This window comes from Ranitomeya imitator, chromosome 5 (assembly GCF_032444005.1).
Source record: "Ranitomeya imitator isolate aRanImi1 chromosome 5, aRanImi1.pri, whole genome shotgun sequence".
In the NCBI taxonomy this organism is placed as follows: domain Eukaryota; kingdom Metazoa; phylum Chordata; class Amphibia; order Anura; family Dendrobatidae; genus Ranitomeya; species Ranitomeya imitator.
Window position 1 is genome coordinate 371,311,007 of NC_091286.1, and position 12,887 is coordinate 371,323,893.

The following is a 12,887-nucleotide window of genomic DNA, read 5'->3' on the forward strand; positions in this document are numbered from 1 at the left end:
CTTCATCCTTGATGCCTAAAGATGCTATAGAACTTGCCTTCCAGTCATTGATTAAGGTGTGATAAAGAATATCAGAGGCATAATTATTGGCGTGCAATGTTAGCACTTAGGCCATTTTCACATGTTGACTATTTGGTCAGTAATTTACATCAGTATTTGTAACCCAAAACCAAGAGTGGATGAAAAAAACAGAAGTGATGATGTGTTTCTATTATACTTTTCCTCTAATTGTTCGATTCCTAACACTGGCTTACAAATACTGATATAAAATACTGAGCAAATACTTAGACGGGTTTTGTGCTGAGATCCTGGAGTCTAAAGGGAACCACAGTTTTCTTTATCACATACGACAACACCAGTTAGATAAACAGCAAATTGGAGGACAGGGTGCCTAAAGTATCCCTTAGTCTTGTGGAATGCAGGTAAGTACAAAAGTGGCCATGTGTATAGAGGAATTTTATTAGACTCATAACAATTTTTGTGGTGGCACAAGGTTCAAACAGAAACGTAACAAAAAGAATGTGATTTGTTTGTAACATGTAACTATGATTAGGCTCTAATTGGGCCTCACTAACTGATACCTATTTTGTATGCATTATCAAACCTTTTGAAATTTGAACTTCAAGGTTTGGTGAACTTTTCCCAAAAATTAGATTTGCAGCTAATTGCAGTTAGTCTAGTTATCCTAAAATGATGTGGCTAACAGATTGCAATTTCTAGCAGCCTATGTTGATTTTCTTATATGTTTAATGTGCCCGAGTAATTTGTAAGTGAGCTGTGATAGAGACAAGAGCACATCTGGATCAGGATAATCAGTGGTGGTTATGTTAGTCTACATTGACACGTGACTCTTTTGTCCGTTCGCTATAGTTATTACATAGAATTGGCCTTTGCTAGGTGATCTGAAAAGTGATACCTAATACTTGGCAGGTGTTCAGAAGCAAGGAACACAAGACCGGGAAGAGAGAATTCAGCACAAGGGAACACAAGACCCGGAAAAAAGAGAGGGTTCAGCACCAGGTAACACAATGACAAAGAGAAAGAGAGTTCAGTACCAGGGAAAACAAGAACAAAGAGAAAGAGGGTTTAGTACCAGGGAACACAAGAACGAAGAGAAAGAGAGTTTAGTACCAGGGAACACAAGAACAAAGAGAAAGAGAGTTTAGTACCAGGGAATACAAGAACGTAGACAAAGAGAGTTTAGTACCAGGGAATACAAGAACATAGAGAAAGAGAGTTTAGTACCAGGGAATATAAGAACGAAGAGAAAGAGAGTTTAGTACCAGGGAACTCAAGAACAAAGAGAGAGTATAGTACCAGGGAACACAAGAACGAAGAGAAAGAGAGTTTAGTACCAGGGAACACAAGAACAAAGAGAAAGAAAGTTTAGTACCAGGGAACCCAAGAACGAAGAGAAAGAGAGTTCAATACCAGGGAACTCAAGAACAAAGAGAGAGTTTAGTACCAGGGAACTCAAGAACAAAGAGAGAGTTTAGTACCAGGGAACACAAGAACGAAGAGAGAGAGTTTAGTACCAGGGAACACAAGAAAGAAGAGAAAGAGATTTTAGTACCAGGGAACACAAACTAGAAATGAGCGAACTAATCAACTAGAACTTAGTCCTACTCAAATGTTACAAAAATTCTCATTTGCCAAAATCCGCATTTTTTGTCATTCGCTTCTGATCGGATTCAGCAAGATGGCAGCCACCAGCCACCCATCAAAATGTTTATAAAAAAAGCACAGCCGGCCCCACTGCATCTTCAAATTGCTGTTTTGGTACTTTTGGCTTTAATGAAAGTTGTGAAGTGCTGCGTAAGTGCACAAAGGGTCTGTTAGGGGTTGAGTTCCCGCTTCTGCACAGGGGGAATCTCGAGCCACCTCCGCTGCGGTCTCCCATTCTTGTCCAGCCGCAGTGGAGTCGGTCCCAGCGTCTTGCTCATTCTCACTCTGTTCTGAGAGTTACTGCTGCTTCTCCAGTCTCTGCTATTAAAGTCTGTGCTGGTCAGCAGCGAGCGGACTTCTCTGGGACTAAGTCCTTGTCTGCACGTACTGAGCATGCCCAGCGTAAGGTCTCCCGTTGGAGATCGAGGGTCATGTGCTCAGGCTCTGCAGCACATTCCATTGGTCCTCTTGGCAGGTCCTAGAAGGGCAAAAGTGCTGTGGCCACTTCCTGTGCTGCTGCTATATAAACTGCGCATGACCGCACGGCCATGCGCTAGTATTGTCAAACAATTGCTAATGTGTGTATGTTGTGAGTGCAAGTCGTCCTTGGATACCCCTACCCTATAGTATGACTGTTCGCGGAGGGTGTATGGCTGCTACCTAGCGCCCGACTTATCCTACAGCACTAGTCACACATTATAGCGTCCAGTTGCTGTGACCGCCAGTACGGCGCCGTGCACTTCCTCTGTGCTTTCCTTACCCAAGCCTGGGTGGTTAGTGGCGTTCGTCAGTGCGGCACTGCATGCTCTTGTTTCATTTCACACCCAGTTGCGGTGTTGCGCCAGCAAGGGTCTAATCGGACTTCAATCCCAGTTGGGGTTGAGTTCGCTGACTACTTGCTCGCGCTTTAGGTGCGGTACCGCGGTCCTGTGCCTTAACAGGATTGCTTCTTTCACGCTGGGTGAGGTTAACCCACGCGTGTATACTCTAGTGTACCACCATATAGTCTGCTAATTGCTAGCAGCAGGTTTTCACCTGCACGGTGGACCCCGGACTGCGAACGCATCTATACCATCTGTCTTGGTGCGTTCCGCCAGTCCTAACAGAATACTAGCGCCAGGGTCTGGCTAGTAAAATGGCGGACGACCAGCGTTTACAGCGGTACATCCAGCAGCTGGAGGGAAGGTTGGCGGCTCTTGAGCGTTCAACCTCAGCTGTGGATGTTACTGCTGTCGCTGTTCAGGCTGCATGTGTGGCTGCAGCTACCTTGTCCACTGCCGCTCCTGTACCGACGCTATCTCGCCTCCCGCTACCAGAGAGATTTTCTGGTGACAGTAAGTCCTGTAGGGGTTTCGTGAGTCAGTGCTCAATACATCTCGAGCTTCTGGCCTCTCGTTTCCCTACAGAGCGGGCTAAGGTGGGCTTTATAATTTCCTTATTGTCAGACAGGGCGTTGCAGTGGGCTACGCCGCTGTGGGAGCGTGGCGATCATGTGGTGCAGAGTGCTCCGTTATTCCTGAGCACTCTGAAACAGGTCTTTCTATGACCTCGTGTCACCCATGACACGGCGCTCCAACTGTTGGCACTGACTCAGGGCTCGTCCTTGGTCAGCCTTTTTGCCGTCCATTTCCGCACTCTGGCATCTGAGCTGGAGTGGTCGGATAAAGCCCTTATCCCTATATTTTGGAGGGGGCTGGCTGACCACGTTAAGGATGCTCTGGCCACTAGGGAGATTCCCGCCACACTGGAGGAGTTAATAGCAGTATCTACTTGCATTGACCTCCGTTTTCACGAGCGGAGGTTAGAGCGAGCCCAGTGTAGGCAGAGGTTTCGACTGGCTCCCACCTTCGCCAAACCTTTGGAATCTCCAGTCCAGGCTCCTGAGTTCCAGGAACCTAAGGTGGTGTCACGAGCGGGATCTAAGTCCCAGACCGCTCGTGCACTCCAGGGTTGCCATGTTTGCCAACAGTCAGGACATCTTGCCACCAGATGTCATCAGCGGTCGAGGAAACGTCAGCGTCTAGTGGTAGTAGGTGGAGGTGCACTAGACACTGCGACGTTTGCCTCCAAATTGTCCTTTAAGGGGACAATTACCTTTGGCTCATCCTCCCACTCGGTAGACCTCTGCGTGGATTCTGGGGCGGAGGGCAATTTTATGTCTTCTGCCTTCGCCCAACGTCACGCAATACCCCTGGTTATGCTATCTCAACCAGTAACGGTACGAGTGGTGAATGGGTCGACACTCCCCGCACAGATAACACATCACACCATCCCTGTTACTCTGTCCCTGTCGCCATCCCATCAGATTATTTCTCTGCTCGTCATTCCTGAGGGTATTGATGAGGTCCTGTTGGGGATACCTTGGCTACGGTACCACTCTCCTCACATCGAGTGGTCCTCAGGCAGAATTCTGGGATGGGGTGAATCATGTGGGGGTAGGTCTCACCGAGAGTGCGTTCAGGTTTCTACTAGTGAGGTACCCGCAGATCTGTGCTCTCTCCCCAAGCAATATTGGTCTTACGCAGATGTGTTCTCCAAGAAGGCGGCGGAGACCCTTCCGCCCCATCGCCCCTATGACTGTCCTATCGATCTCTTGCCTGGTGCGGAGCCTCCCCGGGGTCGAGTTTATCCATTATCTCTCCCGGAGACGGAGGCCATGTCTCAGTACATTCAAGAGAATCTGGCAAGAGGGTTTATCAGGAAGTCAGTGTCACCTGCTGGGGCAGGGTTCTTCTTCGTGCAGAAAAAGAATGGGGAGCTACGTCCATGCATAGACTACAAGGGTCTTAACGCTATCACCGTTAAGAACAAGTATCCTTTGCCCTTGATATCTGAGCTCTTCGATAGGCTTCGGGGAGCAAGGGTATTTACTAAATTAGATCTGCGGGGTGCTTACAACCTGATTCGCATCCGTGAGGGGGATGAATGGAAAACGGCGTTTAACACCAGAGATGGGCACTATGAGTATCTGGTGATGCCCTTCGGGCTCTGTAATGCCCCGGCCGTTTTTCAAGACTTTGTCAACGACATCTTCCGGGATATGCTTTCCACCTCAGTTGTAGTCTATCTGGATGATATTCTCATCTTTTCTCCAGATATTGACTCCCACCGGAGAGATGTTGGCAGAGTCTTCGACCTCCTACGGGCAAACTCTCTTTACGCTAAGTTGGAGAAGTGTATGTTTGAGCAGGAGTCTTTGCCGTTCCTGGGCTATATCATCTCCGCCCAGGGATTGGCTATGGATCCTGCCAAACTACAGGCTGTGATGGACTGGCAAGAGCCCCATTCTCTTAAAGCGGTGCAGCGCTTTATGGGGTTCATTAACTATTACCGCCAGTTCATTCCCCACTTCTCAACTCTGGTAGCTCCCTTGGTAGCCCTCACCAAGAAGGGAGCGAATCCTAAATTGTGGTCGGAAGAGGTCTCCAAGGCCTTCACTTCTATTAAGTCCCACTTTGCTAGCGCTCCCATTTTACATCGTCCCGATGTGGATAAGCCATTCCTAATGGAGGTGGATGCCTCGTCCGTTGGTGCTGGAGCAGTCCTCTACCAGAAGGATGCTCAAGGTCGGAAGCATCCATGCTTCTTCTTCTCTAAGACTTTCTCGCCAGCGGAGAGAAACTACTCCATCGGGGATAGGGAGCTGCTAGCAATGAAGTTGGCCTTTTCAGAGTGGAGACATCTTCTGGAAGGTGCGCGGTTTCCCTTCCAGGTTTACACGGACCACAAAAATTTGGTCTACTTACAGACAGTCCAGCGGCTAAATTCTCGCCAAGCCAGATGGTCCTTGTTCTTTTCCCGGTTCCACTTTTCTCTTCATTTTCTCGCCGGGGAGAAGAATATTCGTGCTGATGCTCTCTCTCGCTCCCTTATGTCAACTGAAGAGGAGGAAGAGGAGCCTCGGCTTATTGTTCCCTCTGAGAGCCTGAGAACCGTAGCACCGGTTTCGCTTGAGTCTGTGCCTCCGGGCAAGACTTTTGTGCCCATTAATTTGCGACCGGAGGTTCTCTCTTGGGCTCATTCGTCCAGAGTGGGTGGATACTTTGGGACAAAGAGGACATCTGAGCTACTGGCGAGGACGTACTGGTGGCCGCATATGGTCCGGGATGTCAGGGATTATATTCTGGCGTGTCTCCTGCGCCAAAAATAAATCTCCGCGTCAAAGGCCAGCTGGGTTGCTCTATCCCTTGCCGGTGGCAGATAGGCCCTGGGAGATGGTCGGGATGGACTTTGTCGTGGGTTTGCCCAAGTCTCGCGGCTGTACCATCATTTGGGTCATCACCGATCATTTCTCAAAAATGGTGCATTTGGTGCCGCTACCACGGTTACCTTCTGCACGGGCCTTGGCTGCGTTGTTCATTAAGCACATCTTCCGCCTACATGGTATGCCTGACAAAATTGTCAGTGACCGGGGTCCCCAGTTTGCGTCTCGGTTCTGGAGAGAGCTGTGTCATCTTCTCAGTATTGAGTTGAATCTCTCTTCCGCTTATCATCCCGAGACGAATGGGTTGGTAGAGAGGGCCAACCAGACCTTGGTCACATACCTGCGACATTTTGTTTCAGCCAGGCAGGATGACTGGGCATCCTTGCTATCATGGGCAGAGTTTGCGCTGAACAACGCCGTAGCCGACTCCACTGGACAAACCCCATTCCTCCTCAACTATGGTCAGCATCCACGGGTACCTGTGCCTATGCCCGTGTCTTCCGCAGACTCCAGGGTGGCAGACTGGGTTGTGGAGGCACGGGATATTTGGGACCGCACTCAGGATGCCATTCGGGCCTCTAAGGAGAGAATGAGGTCCTCCGCCGATGCTCATCGGCGCCCCGCCCCGTCCTTTGCTCCTGGCGACTTGGTGTGGCTCTCTGCCCGTAACATCAGGCTGCGAGTTGAGTCCACTAAATTTGCTCCTCGCTACTTGAGTCCCTTCAAGGTCCTCGAACAGGTTAATCCTGTGGTCTACCGTCTGGCCCTTCCTCCACGCCTTGGTATCACCGACACCTTTCATGTGTCCCTCCTTAAGCCCGTATACATGTCTCGGTTTTCTGAGTCATCTGCCGGGACATCGGGTTCGTCTACGGACGATTTCGAGGTGAACGCTATCTTGGGGTGCAAGGTGGTACGTGGCAAAAAAATTTTTTTGGTGGACTGGAAGGGTTACAGCCCTGAGGATAGGTCCTGGGAGCCTGCTGAGCACATTTGGGCTCCGCAGCTCATTGCTGCCTTCGAACGTAGCGAGGCCCAAGGAGGGGGGGGCCCTAGGAGGGGGGGTAATGTTAGGGGTCGAGTTCCCGCTTCTGCACAGGGGGAATCTCGAGCCACCTCCGCTGCGGTCTCCCATTCTTGTCCAGCCGCAGTGGAGTCTGCTCAGCAAGGACGTCGGTCCCAGCGTCTTGCTCATTCTCACTCTGTTCTGAGAGTTACTGCTGCTTCTCCAGTCTCTGCTATTAAAGTCTGTGCTGGTCAGCAGCGAGCGGACTTCTCTGGGACTAAGTCCTTGTCTGCACGTACTGAGCATGCCCAGCGTAAGGTCTCCCGTTGGAGATCGAGGGTCATGTGCTCAGGCTCTGCAGCACATTCCATTGGTCCTCTTGGCAGGTCCTAGAAGGGCAAAAGTGCTGTGGCCACTTCCTGTGCTGCTGCTATATAAACTGCGCATGACCGCACGGCCATGCACTAGTATTGTCAAACAATTGCTAATGTGTGTATGTTGTGAGTGCAAGTCGTCCTTGGATACCCCTACCCTATAGTATGACTGTTCGCGGAAGGTGTATGGCTGCTACCTAGCGCCCGACTTATCCTACAGCACTAGTCACACATTATAGCGTCCAGTTGCTGTGACCGCCAGTACGGCGCCGTGCACTTCCTCTGTGCTTTCCTTACCCAAGCCTGGGTGCTTAGTGGCGTTCGTCAGTGCGGCACTGCATGCTCTTCTGTTTCATTTCACACCCAGTTGCGGTGTTGCGCCAGCAAGGGTCTAATCGGACTTCAATCCCAGTTGGGGTTGAGTTCGCTGACTACTTGCTCGCGCTTTAGGTGTGGTACCGCGGTCCTGTGCCTTAACAGGATTGCTTCTTTCACGCTGGGTGAGGTTAACCCACGCGTGTATACTCTAGTGTACATAGAGTCTAGTGTACATATAGTCTGCTAATTGCTAGCAGCAGGTTTTCACCTGCACGGTGGACCCCGGACTGCAAACGCATCTATACCATCTGTCTTGGTGCGTTCCGCCAGTCCTAACAGGGTCTCAGCTTTATGAAGTCACGGTGTGTACTTTGCCCTTGCATGAACATGCATTGAACGCTCCCGAGCTCCATTAAAGCCAAAAATCCTGGCCCAGCGTAAGAGACCTGGGGATTTTAGTAAGAGAGGTGGTGATCTGAAGATCTTCGTGAATTGACATTTTTGTAAAATTTGAGTGTGATTTGATTCCAGTAGTATTTCCCATGAAAAAACACGTGCATAGGCAAATTTGAATTTTACTTCATCCGCTCATCTCTACTTGAAACATACTTGTCTGTTTATCACACACATGCAAATATCGAATTATTTCAGATTAAGTTCAGCTGGGGCAACCAATATTTGCTAAGCTCTATTTTATCTGATCTGCAGAGAACACAACATTGATGATTGACTCAATATACGGTATGTGTAATCTGGTTGTAGAGAAACATAGTAGGTCAGTACAAACCACCACTGTCATAACATTAAAATTATTGAATTTAGCTCATGAATTTCAAGGCTCAGAATTACTGAATGACTGTTGTATAAGCATAAGAGGGAGCCCAACCATGAGCCATGGAAGAGCAAGAAGTGCAATATGGTGACAGGATTACGGGATATTTTGCATGGCAAAAGTAGAAGATGGTGAGCAGCAAAAAGATAGATGGATGTTATTCCAATCATAAAATCAATGAAAAAATATTTTTGTGGGCTTCTGTGTAGCTAGTGTTCAGTACTATACTTTTTATTCTAAAACTTGATTTTGATGGAATTACTTATTATAGTCTCTGTTACTGACATTGCTGATGTTCTAATGAACATTATGGTGGCAGGTCCTCACTGTCTTTGGTTGATTTAAAGTGTAAGTTACTTTTTTCTTTAATCATATTCCGCTGATCTCTCAAAAACTGTTCTAAAGCACGCGACTATGTAGGCAGACGGACTGAAGCATTGTGCTAAAGAGCAAGAAGCTGTCGGCCCTTCATGAGTATGGTCCCTTAGGACACCCTTCAGGTTAGTCCATACAGCATTTTGAAGTATGCTTATACAGGAGCTTACTCGGGAGCACAGCACTTCGGATTACTGAGATGCACAATTATGAGCATTTTTTTCCAAGCGACCATTGAAGGTCTTAGGACCCTGACCAATATGCTGGATGTGAAATGGCCTAGAACATATAAATAATTTATAGGTATACGGTAAGGACATACACATTGTTCCTATAGAGATCTATTCCAATTACAAGTCTGCACGTAGCAGTTCTCACAGCTTATTGGAGTATCATTGTTTCTATGTGGACTTGTTTGCTATTAAATGTGCATGAGGATTTACGGCTAGATGGACCTGGCTTAGTTCGAGAAAATATTGACATCATAAATCAATAGCAGGCACACATTGTTACATTTTACTTGTCTCTCTTGACCTTGTAAGACAAACAGGCTTTGAAGAACTGGACTAAGCTTTAAAGACAACCTGCAATGTCGAATCTGACATTTGATGTGCAGGAAGTATGATAGTTAGTGGCAGGAGCTGAGCACATTGCTTTAACTGAAAGGTAAAAAAATCAGTATAACTGGCACTTTATGGGGCAACACGATGGCTCAGTGGTTAGCAAATCCAAGGACAACATCTGCAAGGAGTTTATATGTTCTCTGTGTGTGTTTCCTCTGGGTTTTCCAGTTTCCTTCTACACTCCAAAGACCTACTGATAGCGAATTTAGATTATGATCCCCAACTGAGAAAGTGATGTGGAAATTGAAGATGCTATATAAGCGAGTACATTAAATACAGTTTTTAATTATTTAAATTACATCTCACACTATGTTTAAGAGTCAAGTGGGAGGTCCTCACCAGTGATTGACAGCCTTATCTGTTTTAGTATGCAGACAGAAATAACTATCAATCATGAAGTAGAACAGCTCACTGAGCTCCTAAGTCCGGAAAGTCCAAAGATTTAAATAAATAAAACACAACCTATACTGCTTTTTCCATCACAAAATATATATTAATATGTATGGCTCCTTCTGTTACATAGATTTCTGCATTTTCACAGAGATAGATATTTCCCTAGTGTATCTCCTATTGTTAAATGGGCAAATAGTTATCCGGTAAGCTGCAGGTAAAATTACCAGTGCAGACAGCACTAACAACTTATAGTAATATCACAAAAAGAGAGCATGTTTTTAGCATACAATAGATATAAAAATACTAGTACTTATCAATACACAAGTGGCATATTTATTTTATTTTTTTTATTCTTCATTTGAAGATTTAAAGAACATGTCGATCAACTAGTAAACTTTTTTTTTACATCTCAGCACTGTAGATACATTAGTTTGAATGTTGTTTGCGCAACCACGAAAAAAAAATTAAATTAGACAAATAGAAAAAAAAATACCAAGACACATAATAAAGAGAAAGCTAAATTGTGGTGAATGACAGATCAGAAAAAAAGCAGTGCTAAAAGTAGTGATATGTTTAAGTGAAGGCTCCAAGATTTAAGGCTATCAAACAAGTGGTGTGGGAGAAAAGCACTAATCCGGAGGAGCGTAAGGCAGGACAAATACCAACACTGTCAATCAGTAGGGAAGAAAAGAGGCCACTAGATGAGTTTTACACTAATTTTACCATGTTTTTCCCAGCTAGGCTTTTCAATAAAAAAAATGCTTGACCTTATTTGTCCATACCTAGAGAGTAGAGTAAGGACTGTACCCAATTATATCTGTTACTGGTTTTACTGGGGCCAAAAGTAATTAGATTATGATTTGTTTGTAATAGTTTAAAGGCCTTGAAATGATGGTTTTAGATAACTCTAGTCATGAATATTCATTAATAGCTGAGAGAAAAAATGATATGTTTGCCAAACATGTTTTATTTGAAGAAAGTTAAGGGGCAGTTTAGGTGCTGAGGATGGCCAGGATGAATTGGGAATCATTATGTCTGCAATGGATCCCCATAAATTTTTAATTATCGACTAAAGGAGGGTTTAAATATTATGAAATGGCACATGATAGAAAAAGATAGGATGGAGTAGGAATAAGATTTAATTTGCTCTTAAGGTTGGGCCAAGCAGAGAAGGTTGTGGAGGTGACATTACTGATGATCTCATTATCAAACTTTAGACGCATGTTGAGATGAGATGAGAAACTTTATTGCCTAATAGGAGACATTCAATGTCTTCCCGATGTGACTGAGTAGTTTCACTAAATCCATACGTGACCTCAAGTGTATGGCCTTATAAAAGACTTGAAATTCGGGAACCCTCAAGCTAATTAGATAGTAAGAGTAACTTAAATCAAAATCTTTGTAATTTTAAGGTCCAGTGATATTGTAAGATCATTGTTTGCAATGGTTAAAAAAGGATACATGTACTGTAATTTTATGGAAACCACAGACATAGTATGGTATACAACTCTTTAGGAAGAATATAGGGTTTAGGGACATTTTTCCCACCTATCCAAGAGAGAGCGAGAATGTCTTATGTGGACAAAACAATTATGGTAGCTTTTTTCAGAATGGGGAAAATTATGTGAGAACAGTAGTTTAGTAGTTTGGTAGTTTAATCTTTTTTATTTGCACACTGAAATAATTAATCAGAGTATTTGGCTATTTGAAAGAAGTACTGTTTTTTTATAATTTGGATATCCCTTCAGGAAGGAAATATTGACAGCCTGTGATTAATCTAAATTTCTTTGAAATTGGAAAATTCACCAAAGTGGTTGAAAATTAAGAAAAGTTGAGGAAATGCATTAACGTCCGGATCTTGTCTTACACATTGGATTATAGTCTCCATTTTAAAGATATTTAATAAGGGAGACAAGGGCACCATTTATGCTTATGTTGAATCCTTTAGGAGAACTCCATTGATCTAAAGATTGAGAGTATAAGGTTTAAATAGCAGGAATCATATGTAGTGTGAAACTAAAACATACCATAGTGCCCTCCAAATAGTTCAAAGCTTGTTCCAGCAAACGCCTTTTCAGTGCTAGTTGTCAGGAGCATCAAGGGTACTTTTGGTAGCATAGAAAATGGTGTGGATCAACCTGGTGTAACATCACTGCCTCTATCCATGCTTAGCTTCCCATCCCCCACAATGTAAGGACACCGATGCACTCACCACCCCAGAACGTGCAATGAGCTACTTGTCCTCTGCTTGCTGTTCATACTTCAGGCATCTTCTGAGAGGCACTTGGTACTTAATGCACCTCCACCTGATGCAACATTGTCTTTCAGTGTGTGTGCAACTACTGAGTTGCTAGGTCAATTCCTGTTCCTGCCTCCCTAGGGGCTGGACATCCAGGCCTGAACCCTGAATCTGTACTTGTATCTGATTTTTTCTCTTTCTGTCATCCTGGGGGCTGAATACCCAGGCCTGGACACTGAACCCTGTACCTACATCTGTCCTTGTCTGAATTAGGACCAATCCTTGAAACTGTTTGTATCTGGAAAATTCCCTGTGTCTGAACGTGTTCCTATATCTAAAACCTGCATTATCTGAACCAGTACCTATTTCTAATACCTGCAGTGTCTGAACATGTACCTATCTCTATTCTGTTGCCCCTGTGCAACATTAGTTGTTTACATGTACCCTTGTTACTTCATTGTAAGTATCTTGTGTGAGTCTGACTTTGGCTGTCCTGTGTGTACCTGTCCTTGTATCGGTCTTGTGTGAACTTGGTCCTAAGTGTGCTTGTCCTTACCTGACCCAGTCTGCTCTATGTTATCTTGCATCTGTGGTTCTCTATCCGCATCTGCAGTTCCCTGTCTGTCCGCATTTGTGGTTCAGTACACCCTTGCCAGAGACCCAGTTCTTCCAGAAGCTGTTTCTATCCATCCTTTCTGAACTGAGTCTTACCTGTTCCTCTATTCCAATTGTACCTGCCAGTGACCCAGTTCTTCCTGAAGCTGTCCTGCCCATCCGGAACTGGGTCCTACATCTGCCTGTATATCTTTGTGTCTATATCGTGTCTGCCAGGACCTTCATATCTTGGTGAGGGCTCAG

General features: G+C 45.5%; 1 protein-coding gene across 5 annotated transcripts in view; it reads right to left on the minus strand.

The window, feature by feature from the left end:
- Positions 1 to 12,887, minus strand: part of ADGRB3 (adhesion G protein-coupled receptor B3) — a 1,579,303-nt gene that overhangs the window by 65,129 nt on the left and 1,501,287 nt on the right. The gene's annotated exons all lie outside the window — the stretch shown is intronic.